The sequence below is a fragment of the Rousettus aegyptiacus genome, unplaced genomic scaffold, assembly GCF_014176215.1.
Source record: "Rousettus aegyptiacus isolate mRouAeg1 unplaced genomic scaffold, mRouAeg1.p scaffold_m13_p_9, whole genome shotgun sequence".
Classification (NCBI taxonomy): domain Eukaryota; kingdom Metazoa; phylum Chordata; class Mammalia; order Chiroptera; family Pteropodidae; genus Rousettus; species Rousettus aegyptiacus.
Genome location: NW_023416312.1, coordinates 17,227,439 through 17,248,054, shown reverse-complemented (window position 1 = coordinate 17,248,054; position 20,616 = coordinate 17,227,439). Strand labels below are relative to the sequence as shown.

At 34.8% G+C, this 20,616-nt stretch overlaps 1 protein-coding gene across 10 annotated transcripts in view; it reads left to right on the top strand.

Annotated features, from left to right (window-relative positions):
- The window catches only part of DMD (dystrophin), a 2,254,165-nt gene that overhangs the window by 1,695,825 nt on the left and 537,724 nt on the right, over positions 1-20,616 (top strand). The window lies entirely within an intron of this gene.

The window sequence follows — 20,616 nt, the reverse complement described above, 5'->3', positions numbered from 1 at the left end:
CTCTCCTTAAGAATGAGGCCCAGGTCATCTCTGCTCTCAAATTCTCTTGGATTTCCCTGGATTTCTTCTCTCTATATACACATTGATAGTGAATTTCTGTACTTCCCTGTAGTACCCCCTCATTTCTCTTCCCATAACCAGAAGAATCTTTTCTAGTGCAGGAGTAGGGAAAACATTCTTTTAATTGTCTTTTTTCCTTCTAAATCTTTCATCTTAGACCAGGCTTAGGCTTTTGACACTCAAAAACTACAAATATACATCTTCATAATCTACGTTCAGTTGTGTCAGGAAGTGAAAGCGGAATGCATGGCTACCTCCTAAGTATCAGTCAATATGTGTTGTGTATGTGTGTGTATAAAATCATTACAAAATCCTGTCTGCTAAATTTCATAATCCCCATTTTATAGACAGAAAACAGTTTCTGAGAAAGGTTAATCAAATTGCTCAAGCTTACAAAATAACAAATAACAGAGCTTGGAATTTTCAAATGTCTCTTTCTGGCTTAAAGTCTATGTTCCTTCTAGTCTGTTTACTACTTCCCATCTTGTTTTGTTTTTGTTAATGACCTGAATCATTAGGACTAGGGTTAAATACTTTTTCAATCTGTAATTATACATGTTTTTATTATTTCCTCTTTCAGTTACAGTGATTATTAATTGAAAGAGACCTTTTTTTATTTTGAAATGTTGACTCTTTATTGTTGCTCAAACAGTGTATTTAGAAATATACTAATGTCTTAGTTGGGTTACACTAGCCTTGATAACAGGTAAGCTCCCAAATCTTGGTGGCTTTCCACAGGTAAAGTTTATTTTTCATTCTGGTACAGTTCAAAATAAGCAGCCCTCTATAAAATCATTCAGGAACCAAAGCCCCTTTCATCTTTTGCATCCAAAACATCAGAGTCCTATACATTTGATGGAGATGAGGAATGGATACTGCTCATTGGAATTTATTATGACACAGGACTGGAATTGGTGCACATTAGTTCCATTCATAGTATGTTAGCTGGAATTTGTCACATGACCACATCTAAGGGCAAGGGAAGCTGGAAAATATTGTCCAATGTTGAGCCCAGGAAAAAGATAAACTAGTTTGATAAGGAAACAGTGAGTCTCTTCCACAGCTAACTCGGACAGGAAGAATGCACTTAAGTTCTACAGTTCTGTGTAAGTTACAGAACGTCATTTCTATAACTAGCAAGGCAAGAGCAAAATTACCTTGTAATGACCAACACAGATAATTGTTCAATTGATATAGTAGAGCGTTGCTCCCTCTAACTGGAACCATGAGGCTTCTCCGCCAGGTTACAACACACTGGCCCAAAAAAGTGAATCTTACTAAGCATAAGACTAAATTCTTATTACACGATTATACAGTTAAGTGATATGTTTCTTGTCTGAGAAATATGGAAATTTGGCAAAGATGTTTATGCAAATCTGAACATACTAGTATATAGAAAGTAATTTGTTATTTTACTAATGAAAAATGGCTTCTATTTTTCCCCCAAAAGGAAAATAACACTAATTTATTTTACAGTTGCCATTCAGTGTTGGCTATACATTTTTCATTATCCCTTGTAATCTTTTTTTTTGACATTGACTTTTTTCATTATGTAGATTAAAACTGAGGGACTATAGGACAGGTTTGTATCTTCTCTACTAATAGCCAGTGATTTGAATAGTTCTGTTTTTCTAAGCTTTTGTCTTTTAGGGGTAAATATCTTTATGAATATTTACAGCATAGTGAAAAGTTTCTAATCTGAATTGTCAAAAAAAGCATTTTCTTAAAAACAAGTGTTTGTTCAGACATGTCATAATACTTATTAAGAGCCTAAGCTAGAATCTTAGTTCCAAATATGCCTGGAGCCTCCAGTGTTGGTACTAGGATAATTCTGACAAGATATGTTTATCTAAACAATGCCATTTGTAGCCCTGCTCTGCTTCAGCTTATCTCCCCATTTGAAATCTATGAAATGGGATGGAAATTCAATTCTCATAAAGTTTCAATTGTATTCAAAATAGAATATTTTTAGTATAGATTTGGTTTTCAGGGAATGAGCAGAAATAAAATACTTGCTCATAAAATTGTATTTTCTTACTTACATATTTCAGTATTCTGTTTTTTTATTGCCCTGAAACTTCTGGAATACTTTAAAAGGAATTGGCTAAATAATGAAAAGTACTCAATAAGTGTGTAATACTATATGGATACATTTTTTTCCTTTCTTGGTAAGTCCCAGTTCATAACTTTGAACAATTGAGGAAATCTATACATAGTTATTACATTCTATTATGAGAAAAGTCCAGCAAAAAGCAATTCCTCTCTACCAGGATTATCCATGCTAATATCTCAAGTGATGAGTCTACAAAATACCAACATGCTTTACTGTATAAAACTATTATCTATTATTTTCAGGTTGATTATATTGATGAACATAATATTGTAATTATCTAGGTGAAAGAATAAGTTTTATTCTAAACGCATTCAAATGAGAAATTCTCCCTGATGTTTCTAATGTTCAGACTACTCATTGTCCTTCAGTTCTTTGTTTGCTGAATGTGTCACCCACTTTTGGTCATTTTCTTCTGCAAAAGGGCTAGGTCAGGGGACCAAAAACAGATAAGATAAATAAGATTGATAATTGCATTTTGGGAGGTTTCTGAATTATGCAAAACTCTTGTTTATGTTCATTACTACTGCAAATCATAGTACTTTGCATAGCAGTGAGGAGGATATGGAAAGAAAGAACAGTTCTCTCTTATTGCTCTCTTCATTCCAAAAATTATATTGGTGAACATGGATCATCCAACATTTGTATATGAGAGTCTTGCTTCTGTAGCTTCTGCCTCCATAACCCCCATCATTACTATTTTAAAGATCTATAGCAATAGTACATACAGGCTTTGAGGGCAAGCTGATCACTTATTAGCTTTGTGACCCTGAACAGTTAATCTCAATAAACTATTTGATTTCAGTTTTCACCTCTATAAAATATCATTACTTGTATTTACCTCAAGGTTGGGAGGATTAGATAAGATAATACATGAAAAACAGTTAGATCTGAGCCATAGTAAGAGCTTAATGATTGCTAACTGTTATTATTTTAATTACAGTCTAATTGGGTTGTTTGAACATTTAGTGGGAAAGCATTTAATAAACTCTTTGGTAGATATCTGGTTCTTTCACGAGCAAAAAAGAGGAGAGAGAGAGAGAGAGAGAGAGAGAGAGAGAGAGAGAAAGAGAGAGAGAGAGAGGCAGGCAGGAAACAGGGAGAGAGAGAGAGGGAGGGAAGGAAGGAAGGAGGGAGGAAGATTGATTGACTTAAAAGACCAAAAGGAAAAGGTTGCTATGGAAAAGACAGAGTAAGATATATAAATGGAATTAAACAAATATTTGGAAAAGCCTTTGCATGAATGATACTACAAAAAGCAAGGTAATTCATGTAAGTTATTTCATTTGCAATATTTACTATAAACTTAGAAGGGTAGATATTATTATTCTCATTGTAGAAACAGAATACTGAAGCTCAGAGCTTAAATAACATGCCTATGGTCCTAATAAGATTTCACGAAAAGGACTAGGATTTAAATGCATATCTGCATGATTCTCAAGCCTGAGATACATCAAATGGAAAGGGCAAGTCAGTCAAAAAATAAGAAGGAAAAACTCTTGCTTATGTTTATTACTACTGTAAATCATAGTACCATAATACCATATTTAACCATAGTACCATATTTATTTGAAAATTTAAATTTAAATAATCTGGATATAATCTTTGATACTCCCATTTATGGTGTTGTCTTCTATGCATTCAGATGTCTTATTACATGTTTTAGAGATGTACAGGACAATGGATCTTAGTGATCTCCTAGCTACACAAACTTTGCCAAGTGAGTTCACTTTTCTAAGCCATGGTTCCCTCATCTGTAATGTGGGGTTAATAATACTTAAGCTGATAGAGTGATTATAAAGATAAAATTACATGATGTTTCTAAACTGAAGACCTAGCATATACTAGATGCTCATTAAATGGCACATACCATCATGGTGAGATGAATTTGATAGAGGGGAACCGGATATGGGAGAAGATGAAGGGGGTGAAGTACGTGGCCTTTTACCAGTTAAACCAGGGGAGGAACTTCTGAAACAGAATGCCACGTCTTAAGAGAGAATTATTTTAAAATTATTTGTTTCCGCTAAGGCTTTCTCTAACTAGTTTGAAATTCTTTGAGAAATTTATATGCGATATCACATAAATTTAAAAAAAAATCATATCATATTGCCGAAAGAGCTAGTATACAAGGCCATAGGAGGGAGAATAAAGATACTCTCACAGGATTTTTGAATTAACTGATAATTGTATAGCAGCTTTGTCAACCTGTCATTGATTGTTTCAACCAAATGTATGAAATCCTTCATGATTAAATAAAAGCACTTTGTTGTTCTCCACATTTTTATGAAATCTCTATTGCTAATGAAATGCCAGCCAATATCTTCCTCTCAGGCATTGCCTATTAGAGAGTTGTTTATTTTAGAATAAATGGAGTCAACCATATAAATTTCTTTCTTTTGACATCTAGCACCTGCTGTCAACCTGTTATAACGACAAGCAGCTCTCAAAATTCACCTCCACTAGGACACCACTGGCAACAAGAGTTCAGTTCAGTTCAGTAAATATTTGAATGCTTACTCTGTGCTAGTTACTATTAGAAGTGATGGAGGGGATACTGGGAAGAATAAGATTCAGCCTTTGTCATAAAAAAGCTCATAATCAAATTTGAGTATTTGGACAAGGAGGTCTAAGATAAGTACTTCAGTAGCAGTATTACAAAATGTTGAGAGAGAGCAAGAGGAGGGAAGATTGGCTCTGAATGAGGGGTCTTAAAATGCTTCCAGGAGAAAGTTAAAGTTGATCTGGTCATGAATAGAATTTTTAAAAGCAGAAGGAGGCTGTAGAAGAAGGATATTTCAGAAAAGGATGTAAGGAGTATATATAATTAGACATAGGTTAGCAAATGACATGATAGATGAATTTGTAGGAGTGGGAGAGAGAGAGGGAGAGGGAGAAGAAAGAGAGGTTTTTTAAAGATATTTTTAAGGAACGCAGTTGTGGGGACTGGCAGGTCTGAAATCTTCAGGGAAGGCCATCATAATAGATACTCGGGGAAGAGTTGATTCTGTATTTTTGAGTAAGAATGCAGTCTCAAGGCAGAATTCCTTCTTTTCTTTTGGAAGGGAGAGTTCAGTGTCATGTGTTTCTTCACATATAAATTTCACGATTTCTTTAGTTTTCATTAGTATCTAGTTGATGGAGTATCTAGAAATATATATTAAATAATATAAATGATCTATAACATCCTAATGAGTTCAGAGCTCTATCAGAGTAATTATAACTTGCACATAAAAAATTTTAAAAAACAAGTGTATATGTTTTTCCTTCATGGGATTTTACTTATGTTGTGTTGAATTAACACTGAACATATATCACATTATAATTCTGATTTAATTTATCTCATTCTTTTATAAGAGGATTTAATCAAATTATATTTGAATAAGATTTAAAATCTAAATTAGCTATCATGATTATATTCAATTATTAGTCTTTCATGTGCATGTGTAACAAAAAATAAATATACTTTATTTAAAGTGATATAGCTACAATTATGGATATAAATAGCGTTTTCTACTAATTGCTTATTTTTCATTTTGTTTCTTTTTAAGGGAAAGATTTCTACTCATCTACTTTGAAAACTAAACATAATGAACATAACTATTAAATAAACCAATTAATAAAAATGTTTTTGAGTAGGATAGAATAAAGATGGTGATGAATAAATATAAAGAATCTCACACTCAAATAAAGCGAGCTGATAAGACAAATACAAAACAGAAAGAGATGTGCTCATAGCATAATTCCAGATTTCCATAAACTAGCATTTGTATGTTATGGTGTAATGGGGCATTGCAGCTATATACCTGAATTTCTGTTATATTGTGGTACCTCTGGTCATGAAGAGGACTACTACTCCCTCCTGGTGATATTATGCAGTTTAAGCGAAACTAAACAAGGGTTAGATCTTTATTATCCCTCACAGGTTTTATAGGTCAGAAAATCACAAATGACTTGGTTGAATAGTTCTATGTTGGAATTTCTCATGAGGTTGCAGTCAGTAGTCAACAGGAGCTGACGGATCCACTCTTAAGATGGCTCACTCATATGGTTTTTGAGGTGGTACTGTCTACTTGGTTCCTCTCTACATGAGCTTCTCCATCAACTGCTTGAATCTCCCCATGAATTTTTGGCTTGCTTCCACAAGAACAAGTAAACCATGAGTACAGGGTAGAAGCTGTAATACCTTTTTTGACCTACACTTAGTATTCATACCATTGCTTCATCAGTAAATTATTTGTCACACCAGTTTGCACTGAGTCAATGAGATGGGGGGAGGATAAATGCCAAAAAGGCATGAATACCAGCAGGTGAGAATCATTGGGGATCACTTTGGATATGACTACCACAAGATTTCTGAAAGTTCTCTGAAACATGATCCCACGTCGCTTTGACTGTCTCCATCAGACATCCTATCAAATGTGGATGTTGCTCTTTTCCTAAAAATGGCAGACCACTGATGTGTGCCCTTTGTTCTGTATGCACACACTGAAAGGAAAAAGAACCCACAAAGACCTTTTATATAGCTGCTGGACATATTAATAGTTATCTCAGGCCCGCTCAGCTTGGTTCCTCCTGGGAAATATGAATTTTGGAAAGAAACTTTCTGAGTTTTGGAGGCATAACAGAAAGACCTAAATAGCTAATAGTTGGTTGTGGGATAATGGCAACAATGATGATGATAACAATGATGATTATCACTTTTATGTTAGAGACAAACACAGAAGAATACCTTTTCTTAATTTCGTTCCAAGAATAATGTAGTGCTAAAAGCAATGAATCTAAAATGAGAATACAAGTTTAAGTCCTGGCTTTGCCCTTGAATAACAGCGGAACCCTTAGCAACTTATTTAATCTCTCTGGCCCCCCTTTTTTTTTTTCATCTGTAAAATTGGGCTCCTGGTACCTTCTATACCAGACTGCTGTTAGGATTAAATGAAATGACATATGGTAAAGCTCTTTTCAGATGGCAAATCACTACATAAATAGAGTGTCTTAGTCATCTTGGGCTGCTGTAATGAAATACCAAAGACTAAGTGGCTTAAACAGTAGTCATTTATTTCTCACAGTTCTGGAAGCTGGGAAGTTAAGATCAAAATGCCAGCAAATTTGGTTCCTGGTGAGTGCCCACCTCCTAGCTTGCAAAGGGCCACATTTTCAGAGTATACTTACATGGTAGAGAGTGAAAGCTCTGCTCTCTCCCTTTTCTTATAAAGACACAAGTCCCATCATGGGGCCCCACCCTCATGATCTCATCTAAACTTAATCACTTCCCAAAGACCCCATCTCCAGATAGCATCACAATGGGGATTGGGGCCTGAACATGTGAATTTAGGGAGGGCACACATTCAATCTGTAACAATCAGTTACCCTCATTATTAGGAGATCCACTAGGTCTTCTAGATGCCAACAATAATAGAGCCTTGACATAAGGGTAAGAATTGTCACATCTAGAACATCGATACATGAAGACTGAGAATTGTTTTTATGTCTATACACAGAATTTTTAGTATTTGCTCAAGAAATTTATCTTTACTGAGAATATTGATTCTCTAAAATTCCATTCTAGGGCCTTGGAGAAAATAAGTTCTCAATCAGGAATTTCTGAATGATAAATATAATGCTTTATGATATTTTCTTTAAAATTAAGATAAAAATATTTATGCAGAAGATTTTATTTTCACAGTTTTAGGGTACTACATTGTTGAGTTTATTACTATCTTTAAGTCTAATCTTGGATTGCAGGAATGAAGCCATTGAGAGTCCCCTACAAAGTCTGTAGGGCAGTGATAGAAACAGTATCATTGGAATCAGATTTTTCTTTTGATACAGAAGCCATATAACTGCTGCTGTGGGCCATAGCTGACTTTCAGAAAAACAGAATTGATGGAGGGAAGAAAAGACAAAATCATATACCAGCCTGATTCACTTGTTATCAGAAAAGTGTGTACTAAACAACAGAATGTTTGAAAAGATAAAATTAACTCCCAAACGCACAAAATAAGAATGAGAGGAAAGCACCTTTCTCTATAATTAAACATAAAATGGTGCCATGAATTGATAAAATCTAGTCAACCTGAAAATGTGAACATCAAATGTAATTGTGCATAAAGATATGTAATATGAATGGCATAGGAATATATAGGTGTGTGTTGGCCTTTTGAAACAATGGCACTTTACCTGCTCCTTGTTAAGCACTTGGTTTAGTCATATCTGTTCTAGAAGAGCTGGAACGGGAAGGCACAGTTCTGTTGGACTATAAAAAGGGAGAATTCTCTTTATTAGTAGCAATGCTTAAAAATTGCCCAGATTTTTAGAACTTTGGGTTATGTGCCTCTCAATGTTAAGTACCGAGCCAAATATAGCCTATATGCATATAGGGAGTGTAATATTATAGAGGCAACATAGCAATAAATGAGATGGAATTAATTTTTTCCTTATCATCTGACAGGGCATGCAAAATGTCCAGGTTTCCCTCTCAGTAGCTAGGTACTTCAGTAACTGAAAACATGTCCTAAAGAATCCTAGAATATATGAAATATTTCAGAGAGTATGGAGGTGGCAAAATTTAGACAGAATTTGACAAAGTCAAGTTGTATTCAGATTCTAAAATATCTTTTTATAAATAATAATACTTTATACTTACATTAAAATTTATGTAACTTATACCAAGAAGTCTTATAAAGGAGTTAGTTTGATTTCCACATCACCTAAGGTAGATATTGTCCTCATTAAATAAATGAAGAAACCAAAGATCATAGTTATTAATACCATGCTTAAGGTCACACAGATAGCAAGTGGGAGAGCCAGGATTTAACACAAGTGTTCTGATTCTAAAAGAGTGTTAGATGGGTATTCTTTTCCAAAACCTATGCTGAAAGGAGACAACATTTGAGAGTCAGTTACTGAAAGTTTATGTATATATTTATATGTAAATCTTATATATACTGCTGAAATATATTTATGTTATTCATGAACTCATGATAGTTTAATTAAATTAAAATATATCAGATATTTATTGAATCATGAAAATTAAAGATCTTCAGAGAGATTCATTTTTATGTGTTAAGAAAAATCTATTTTAAACCATATTAGAAAGATAAGAAGCCAAGTTAAGATGGCAATGTAGGAAAACACTGTGCTTGCCTCTTCCCACAACCACTCCAAATTTATAACTAAGCTGTAGAACAACCATTATTAAGAATCACCTGAAGTCTAGCTGAACAGAAGTCCTATAACTAAGGATATACAGTAGAAGCCACATCAAGACTGGTAGGAGGGGTGAAATCATAGAAAGGGCTGATCCCATGCCCATGTGTGGCAGCTAAGAACTGGGAGGAATATCTCAGCTGCAGAAGTCCCCACTGAGGAGTTCCAGCCCCACACCAGGATCCTCAGCCTAGAGTTCCGGTGCCAGAAGAGAAGTCCCCACAGCTTCTGGCTGTGAAAATCAGCAGAGATTGTGTCTGAGTGAGACTGAGGGTGGCTAGAGTGCCAGGCATTCCTATTAAAGGGCCTATGCATGGACTTACTCATGGACTTACTCAGTGATGGACTCGCTCTGAGACAGCATCTAGAAAGGTGCCAGGACCATATGGAGAGGAACTGAATTGTCTGGCTTCAAGGCAAGGGCTGGAGGAGCAGCTTTCTCTCAGACAGAGGTGCTGGCAGAATTCATTGTTTGTTTGTTTGTTTGTTTGTTTGTTCACTGAATCCTTCCCACTCCTGGTGTACAGACATTGGCAGCTGTTATACCTGAGTCTCCATATACCTGGTAATTCCCCAATACGTCATCCCACCCAACTTGTGGGCCCACTCAAGCCACTTCAGGTGGCTTTTCCATACAAACAGCCTGTCTTGGTTCCTGCTGTGCTCTTTCCTAAAATCTCTCAAAGGTTCACAGAACCTGAACTAGCAGCATCTGGCCTCAGCATTCCCTGTACCATTGCTAAGGAGCCCCAAGCCCAGTACTAGTGGCAGCTGGCCTCAGTTAGCAGCATAGCCTCTCCCAGGCACCTTATAAGGTCACTCTATCAAGACTGGAAGATATTGTAGCTCTACCTAATACATAGAAACAAACACAGGGGGGCAACCACAATTTGGAAACTAAGAAACATGTTCTAAATGAAAGAACAGAACAAAGCTTCAGAAGAAGAACTAAACAAAATGGAGAAAAGCAATCTACCAGATGCAGAGTTCAAAACACTGGTTATAAGGATGCTCAATGATCTCAATAAGAACTTCGACAAAGAGGTAGGAAACATAAAAACAGAGATAGAAAACATAAAAAATAATCAGCCAGAAATGAAGAATATAATAAATGAAATGAAGAATACATTAGAGGGAATCGACAGTAGGTTAGATGAAGCAGAGGGTTGAATCAGTGATTTGGAAGAGAAGGTAGCAGAAAACACCCAGTCAGAATAGCAAAAATAAAAAAAGAATCCAAAAAAAAGGAGGCTAAATTAAGGGGCTTCTGGGACAACATCAAGCATACCAACATTCACACCATAGGATACCAGAAGGAGAAGAGAGAGAGCAAGGAATTGAAAACCTGTTTCAGGAAATAATGGTGGAAAACTTTCCCAACCTGGTGAAAGAAATAGACATGCAAGCCCTAGAAGCACAGAGAATCCCAAACAAGATGAACCCAAAGCGGCCCACACAAAGACACATCGTAATTAAAATGCCAAAGGTTAAAGACAATGAGAGACTCAAAAACAGCAAGAGAAAAGCAGTTAGTTACCTACAAGGGAACTCCCATTAGACTGTCAGCTGATTTCTCAAAAGAAACTTTGCACAGCAGAAGGGATTGGCATGAAATATTCAAGGTGATGAAAACCAAAGACTTACAACCAAGATTACTCTATCGAGCAAAGCTATCATTTAAAATTGGACAAAGAGCTTCCCAAATAAGAAAAAGCTAAAGGAGTTTATGACCACTAAACCAGCGTTATAAGAAATGTAACAGGGATTAACTTTAAATGTAAATGAATTAAATATTCCAATCAAATGACATAGGGTGGCTGAATGAATAAGAAAACAAAAGCCTTACATATGCTGCCTTCCAGAGCTTTACCTCAAATCAAGATACACACACATATTGAAAGTTAAGGGATGGAAAAATATTTCATAACAATGAAAAAAAAAAGTTTAGGTAACAATATTAATACCAGACAAAATCAACTTTAAAACAAAGGCTTTAACAGACAAAGAATAACTTCGTAATCCCACTTCTGGGTATTTATCGAAAGAAACTCAAAACACTACTTCAAAGGGATATGTACATTCATATGTTCATTGCAGCATTATTTACAATAGCTAAGATACGGAGGCAACCTGAGTGTCCATCAATGGATGAATGGATAAAGAAGAGGTGGTACATATATTCAATAGAATATTACTCAGTCATAAAAAGAATACAGTCTTGCCATTTGCAACAACATAGATGGACCTAGCGGGTATTGTGCTGAGTGGAGTCAGACAGAGAAGAACAAATATCATATGATTTCACTTACATGAGGAATCTAGAGAACAGAATAAACAAACAAAACAAAAACAAGCTCATAGAGCATTTTGATGATTGCTGGATTGGGAGCAGAGTGGGCCAAAGGAGGGAAGGGGTTAAGAGGTACAAATTGGTAGTTATAATATAGTCATGGGGTTGTAGATAATAGCATGGGAAATATAGTCGATAGTATTATAAAAATTACGGATGGTGTCAGATCGGTACTGGATTTAACGGGATGATCACTTTGTAAGTTATAAAAATGTCTAATCACTGTTGTACACTTGAAACTAATATAATGTATGCCAACTGTAATTAAAATTTTTTAAATATATATATAAAAAAGAAAAAATACTCTGAATACAGACTATTTAAAAAAAGAAAAAAGAAAAGGAAAGATAAGTAGCCAACATATGTTAAAAAAAAAAAAACAAGAAACAAAGCCTCTGGTAGGAAACTCTACTACCCTATTTCACTGATATTTCAGATAGAGATGTTGAGTTGAAAGGAACAGATCACTTTCTCATGTTGCCACAGTCGTAAGTCACTAAATGCTGGAGGTTAGGAATTCTAAGAATTGTTGTGTCTCTCTGAGGACACTCTCTCTAGTATATGTTTTATCTCTGATTGAAGTGTAAGCTTCAGACTGTTAATCCTTTATATTTGAATTCCTGTAATCCTAACATTTTATTTTTAAAATAGCAGGCATGCCATAAATACTTTATGATTAAATGAACTGTCTCACAGGGTAGCTGGAAAATAGCGTACAGCTACAAGCTGCCATCATTATCTCTATGACCATGAATCACCATTAGAAAGAATTAGCCCAAAGAGATTAATAAAATGCCCAGTTTAAAAAGCAAACAAAAAAAAACAAACAAAACCCACATCAAACACACCCAGACTTTTAAATGGTGAGTGATTTTTTAATTTTAAGAGATTGAGAGTCTTTTTGGTACAATCTCATAAACAGAACAGATGTAAAAAGCACCTTGGTCTGATTCCAGTTCACATACCTCATCTTTGCAGAAAACATACTAGGCCATTTGAAATGTTCTTCAGTTTGCATTTAGAAGCTCTGCTTATTTGAACAAAATAGAAATGAAATGTAAATAGCTCAATCTTCAGAAGCTCAAGTGCCCCCTCTACTCTTAAAAGTAGACATTTGGATTAGAATTCTCTTATCTTTTTTTTTAATGAAATCTTCTTTGCCTTTTATCATAATGTCTGTTCAAAGGGTTTAGAGAACTTGAATCAGAGTGCCATAATTTAAGACTAAATAGGAATATGAATTTGTATTATATGACTAGGTAGCCTATTGTCCCTAGGCAAAGTAGAATAACTCAGGGCAGCCAGCAAGATGTGCTATGGCCATTAAAAACATTATATTCGCTGGCTTTACAATTCATTAGGTAAGTAATGAGTTGTACATATTTTAAGATTAAAACAACCAAAATGACCATGATAGTTTCACATCACTTAGCACCAAAATCTGGGATAGACACTTTGGAATTGCTTTATTTTAACAGTGCTGATAATATTTTATGTTTTAATTAAATGACATTTCATTATTTTTATGTCCTAGTTCTAAATATATACACCAATAAGCTGCATGGCCATTCAAAACAGGTTAACTTTAAATATACATTGACCTAAAGATTATGTACTAGATCTTTATCATGAATATATGAGCCAGATTCCTAATATAAAATTCTATTCTCTAAAATAACTGGCATATACAACTCTCTAGTTCAAATAGAAATTGTTGACTATGTTAGGGAGGAAAAATAATTTTACTTCAACTCCTCTAGATTCTCGGCACTAGACACTACCAACTAACAAAAGACAGGTTAACAGAAGAAAAACAAACATATTTAATAACACCTATATCTCCTGCATACATGGGAGACCAAGTAATTCCCAGAAATGGCCCAATCACAAGCTTAAATACCATTTTCAACTAAAAACAAAAGATGTTGTTGTTAGTTATGGGAGGTTATCAGGAAAAGCACAGTAAACTAGGGTAAGGGTATTATGCAGATTTAAGTCATTGCCTTCCCCATTGGTAACAGTGCCTAAGAGATGGGAATTTCCCTTATAAATGTAAATGTTTTTTTATAAAAAAATTTACTTCTACTCAGAGCTTTTCACTTCTCTACTGTTGCTTAAAAATAATCGGCCTAAAATCACCCTTATACCAAAGAGGCATATTTTGGGATGGCAAATTCTGCTCCCCTTCATCTAGAATACCAAGTTGGTTTTTAAAGACAAAATTGTCATCCATAAGGAATTTGAATAAAGAGGATTTTCAGATAATGTCATAATGCTGGTTTGAAACATAAATAAAATTTTGATTCTATTTTATTAAAGTAATTGGACAAGTTATTAATTCATTTAAAAATTAGATTCTTTGGTATCATAGTGCAGTATGATAATAACAAAAGAGCATTAAATTATGTTCACATATTGTTACCAGCATTTGGTATCATGAGTTTCCCAAGGTAGAAATCAAGAGAAAACCCAAGAAAAATTTCCAGACAAATTTTATTAAGCTTATGCTTGAGCACAAGGGAGCCAGCACAGGAGAGAGGAAGGTCTTCCAAACTGACTTGGGTTATGGCTCTGCCAAGCTGCTTTTATAAGCTGGTGACAAAACTGGCTTGCATGAAAAGGTGAGCTTTTTGAAATCTGAGAGGAGGGCTTTTGAAAAAGACTAGCTTTTTTAACTGCCTACATTGCCTGGTAACCATGTTCCACCTGTGCTGTGGAACAAGACTGTTCATTATCAGCACCCTAGCAAGGTCAGATAGTGGAATAACTTTGATCGACTGCATTATCAAAATAGCGGTTTAGTAGGGAGATAATAATCAGCTACTTTTGCATTTTTTGCATAGGGAATGATGGGGTGGTGACATTCTTGTGGTCAGCTTATCTGGCATTCCTCCTGGCTATCTGGCATTCCTTCAACACTAGGCCCAAGACCCTATGCTGTCTCCATATGATTTAGTGTAATTTAACAAAAAATATAATAAATCTTTAAACTTGTGCAATAGTAAATATTCCAAGTGCTAAAATTCCAACCTATGAGATTGGATGTATTCAAGGTAGTATGTGGTAGACATGGAAACAACCAAAGTGCCCTTCATGACTGGATACAGAAGATGTGGTACATATATGCAATGGAATATTACTCAGCCATAAGAAAAGATAAAATACTGCCATTTGTGACAACATGGATGGATCTTGAGATTATCATGCTAAGTGAAATAAGTCAGACAAAAAGTTGAAAAACATATAATTTCACTCACATGTGAGATATAAAGTTGAAAGCAACAAATCAACAAGATAAAAACTCATAGAGGATGTTTAGTGGTTACCAGAGGGAAGAGAGTAGGCAGGAGGTAGATAAGGGTAAAGAGGGTAAAATACATGGTGATGGAAGATTTGACTTCAGGTGGTGAATGTACAGTGCAATATACTGATGATATATTATAGAATTGTCCCTTGAAACCTATATCATTTTATTAATCGATGTCACCTCAGTAAATTTAATTTAAAAAATACAACCAAGTAAAATTTTAAAATCTAAATGGCATCACATGTAGTAAAAAGCTACTCTGAGAAGTACAAAATGGAAGGTTTTGTATAGGCAGAAATAAGGCAGAACAAGGCAGTTATTAGCAAAAGAAAGATTGTCTTAGGCAAGGGCACCTTCCTCTGGGGGAAGAGCAGCTGGGGGAGAGGGGTCTAATTAGGCAGATTACCTCACTAATGTTGATCATGAAGTTCTAGATGGATTCCTGGGAGGAGCTAAAACTGAAATCAAGTCTCGATCTGTCTTTCTAGGGGCAAGTGACTCCATCTTGGGCCTCTTGCTTTTTTTTCCTTAACAAAAGTTTCTCTTGTACTTATAAGCAACTTAAGTATAGGCACCATCCTTTCAATTACCTAGATTAAGAATAGTACCTAGAAAACAGTCATTAAATGCTTACCAAATAAATTTTCATCTTCAAGCTTGTAGAAGTAAATTAATTATAGATTTACCCTCTTCTAAAAAGAAACAGAGCTTATGAGACTGATGACTTTCTTTTATAAATTTTTAAGTCTGCAAATATTTAACAAGGACCTAATTTACACAAAGAAATCAATTTGTAGTGAAGGATTATTTTCTTCATTTCCTAAAAGCTATAGCTGAATTTTATTTTAAACTTGACCTAATATTTTTGCTTAACAATTTGCATTAATGTTTAAATTACATGAAGGGCAACTATAAGTTTAAAAGGTTGACATTTTTATTTACACATTTACTCATTAAATGTACTTAGATTGTGCAAGGTATCAGGCTAGGAATCATACAGTATTACAAGAAAGTGACGATATATTCTCTATTAAGGTATTCATTATTAAGTAGCGATAAGATTATTATATTAGGTGGACTATATATATATATATACACATATATATCATAGAAGAAATTTAATCAATATTTTTATAAATAATATATATAAGTTTATGATTTTTAATTCATTCATTCCTCTATATATCCATTCTTTTATTCATTGTTCATTATTTTATTTAATAATAATCATTTAGTGACCATTGAAGGAGACAAATATATAAATAAAAGTAAATATAGAAAGCATAAAGAACTGAGGACTTTTTGGACTTTACAGAATGGATTCCGTGGGAGCCATGACAGCAATGTCAACTGTTACATGATGGGGATGCCCTTAGGGTGTGACCACAACATGCAAAACCACAGAAAAGTCAGCCATGATTGCCTCAATAAGCCCCCATCTGCAGGAGCCAATAAGCATCTCATAAATCAAATGCCCGAGACAGACAATGCTCAAACCTGTCCCAAGAGCTTCATGGATGGGTGTTCTGAGAACAGAAAACTCTGACCTTCTTCTGCCCACTGTAACTACTGGCTTGGGATGGACGTGCAGCCCTCTGCACTGCCAGTCAACAGAGCTCGCTTTGGAAGCGCTAAGGACTTTTATCCCTTCGCTCTGTTGCATAAGACTCAGTACTTCTCCTGTCTGTGTGTTGTGTGTTAACCTGCATGGGTACCTGATTGATATGTCTAAGAAAGTTCCACTCAATAAACCTGGCACTGGAAAGACACAAATGCATTCACACATATTACTTCAGTAGCTGCTTTCCTTGCTCACGATTGCCATAGTAGGCACTTCTATTCAGACTTGCTGATTGGATCAGTATTCCTGAGATATTCGCAATACTGAGGCTGACTTCCAGTGGTTTGGGATGGTCTGGTCATACCCGAAGGGCATTCTCATTGTGCGCCAGTTGACATTACTGTCATGGCTCCCATGGAATTCATTTTCTAAAGTTTTCAGTTTTTTATACTCTATATAGTGAATAAAATATGAATCCTATTGTAAAAGAGTCGATAATCTAGAGGGAGATAGATATGTACAGACAATAACTTTGATACAAAAACAAAACATAAATGTTAGGTACAAGCAAAGTAAAATGCAAAAGGAGAAAGAAACTTTCTATGAAGAATACAAGTAAAATTCTTTTTCCTCCCCTACATAGGCTGCATGAGGGCAGAGACTGCTTTTGTTTCACTTCATCATCTATTTCCCAGAACCTAAGCCAGAGCTTGACACAAAGTACATTCATATAATGTTTTAACTATCTATTGAAGTAATAGTGGGACCTACCATAGAAGAAGTGAATCTGAAGCTGGGCCTTAAAGTTGAGAGAAATGTATTTCAAGTGGAAGAAATATTAGAAACACAAAATTATTGGCCTTCAGAACTAGAAGAGATCCTAGAGACCATCTGGTAGAGTCGTTCTCCTACTTTCTGTTTTCAGTACTGGAGCACTTTGGTCTAACAATATCTCAACACACACTTTCATTTACAACAGTATACTAAATTGGAAGTGTCTAAAACTGAGGCACTAAGGTACCACAGAGAGCAGACCCCAAAGTGAGGTATGCAACTGACCACCAATGTGCATATTTTGAAAGGAAATGGACAGAAAGAGATCCAGAAAATAATGACTTAGAAAAAATTTTGAGAGTTCTTTGAAGAAAATTCTGCTTTGAGAGCTCCCCTTCTTTTACAGTCCCCAATTTTTAGAAATTGACCCTCTCATTTTATTTCAATAGAGAAGAGTTTCTTTAGGAACACCTGCAGGGCTGGGTCATTGGATTCCAAATTTTAGAGGTGAGAGTGATTGACCCTGCCAAAAAGAATTATCTGAATTAAGGACAGCAAATGAAAGAATACCAGTGATTGTCAAGCCTACGAAAGCTTCATGGAACCCCTCTAGCTATTGATATTTAACCTTAGGCAGACCCAGAAAGCAGAAAGTTGCATTCTAACAGTGACAGTATTGAGTCTAAGAAGAACTTTCTGCTCTTTTCCCCTCTCCTCCCTCCACTTTTATTCAACCCTGGTAGAGTGAGAAAGAGCAGCTGGTGAATAAAGAAGAAGGAATGTTAGGAAAGCGAGGGAAGCTCACCATACCCACTACTCAATGTAGTATGGGACCTGGCCCAATTGCAGCCTCTCTCCTAGTTGAGAGAGAAATCATGTATGTGAATTAAGTTTGAAATGTTCATTAATATGTTGGACTTGAAACTCTAATTTTAATAACTTAAAATGACAACAGAGCCTTGTGTCACCTTACCATTGCCAGAAAGGACATGGAAACTGCCCATATTTTCACCCAGGGACCTTGAGTAAACTTAAAAGGAGAAAAGAAGGCAGCTAACATTGTCTTTATTCTTATATGCTGTAAGTCCTGATTATTCAACATTAAAGTTATACCTTTCATAGATTTTTTTAAATGGAAAGGAAAATAATATAAAGGGATTTGTGTCAGGCTATACATGAAGGTAACACTTGATTTTTGGAACCAATACTATAGTCAATTGCAACTGAAATAGATTGTTTAACTGGATAACTTTGAAAATCTATAAAATACCAAAATTAACAATTTGTCAAATACATGGATTTTTGAGAGTGTGTGATAGTCTAGGAACAGCAAGTAATACTGGAATATTACCTCTTAAGGATTATCAAGAGGAAGGCTTAGCTGTTCATTAGGTGGTGGTAGAGCTTGTTGTGTTATATGCAATTCTATTTGGCTATAGGACACTATTTATATAAGATAATTATCACATGGTGGGCTGAGAAAGCATCTCAAGAAACCACATCAGAGCTTAATTATGGTGAGTTACTTTTCTAGCCTATCCAAATATCATAGTCATACCCATAATTATGCATGCATTTTTCGTCATTTTACTTTGAACGTCTTTATACTTTTCCAAAATCCATTCATATCTTCCCTTTACTTAAAGATAATTTTTAGGCAATGTCAGTCTTTGTTAACTCACCTATGAATTTTAACAATACTTATATGCAGACATATATACAGACACATATGAATCAACAAATTTTCAAATCCCATTACAGTGTATGTGAAGTATGTATTTCCCCCTAAATAATAGATCTTTTACAGATGAGGAAAATGAGACCTAGAAAGGTGAATTAAAGAAGATAACAGGTGTCCTAATTAATATTTTAACTTGGATCTGGCTGATTCCAAATATGCAATCTTAACTCTCCTATATTTGTTTTCTATTCACAATGTGTATTGCTATATAAGTTGCCCACTGGAGTTCCTTTTCAAGGTCTTCCTAAAACTTAAGTCACTTGTAGAATGAGTACTTTCTTTGTATGAGAAATTCATTAGGCAGAAAATAAAACAACTTGGCAATAAATTTTAGGCATTAACCCCATGCCAAGTAGTTATCAGAAAACCAAATGCTTTGAGACCTTACAAGTATGACCTTAAGATAATGGAGTGAAGCTTGCATTGTGAACCTTGATGCTTTACATTGTGACATGCTTCATGGATTGGCTGCCTTAAAAAAAATTTGTAAAGCATTCTGGGAAGGTCTGCCAATTAAAAACCAGAGATTGGCTGAAGGCTTGCAGCAATCAAATTTTAAATACAGATGGTGCCAAATTGAATGTTTCCATAGTAACAGACTTTTCCTTAATAACTTTTAGATGGAGGTGGGAACATAAAAAGAAACCATCTTTCAGCAGATGTATATTCCTCAAGCACGTTTTAGATTGATTTTGGAACTTAATTGTACATAACTAGTAATTGTTTTAAGTGGATTTGAATATTACTAAATTCTGCTCAGGAAATATTTTGAGAATAACAGAAATAAATTCTAGGGGACTTATAAACAAATAAAAAAGTCTTGGTTTTAAAAAAAATTCTTGGTCTGTAGCCAATCAGCCAGGATTTTATATTGAGTACGATTACCAATGATCAAAGATTTCTAGATTCTTTATATCTGTTAAGATTGAAAATTTAGAATACATGTATAATCAAAGAAAAAGCAATATATGTAAATGTATATTATATCCATATAACATATATGTGTATGTGTGTGTATATGTATATATGTGTGTGTGTGTGTGTGTGTGTGTGTGTGTACACACACACACACGCTCTTCCCTCAGGTATATGGATTAGTTTTTTTATTATCTGTTGTTTGAAGAACTTTTAAATTGTTAACTATATAAATTATTTCATGAAGAACTTAATAAGGGGGTAATTGAGATTGTTTTTATCATATAGTATATCGTCATAGATCTAATGTCTGATCCTTGGCTTTGCATAGCCAACAACTAGATTTTAATAGTTCACCTAGAAGCGATCAGACTCTGGGTGAACTGACCCATGCTACACAAACTTACAAGAGACTGGTTTATAAATCATTTGAAAGAAGAGATAATATAATCATATTATTATTATATAACACAAGGCTGTCAGAAAATTAATAATGATAATTCGTTCAGGGTGCCATCCCCAATGAGGACTATGCAGAAGACCAAATTATAGATTTCAAGGTTTGATGATGACCAAAGAATTGGAAGAA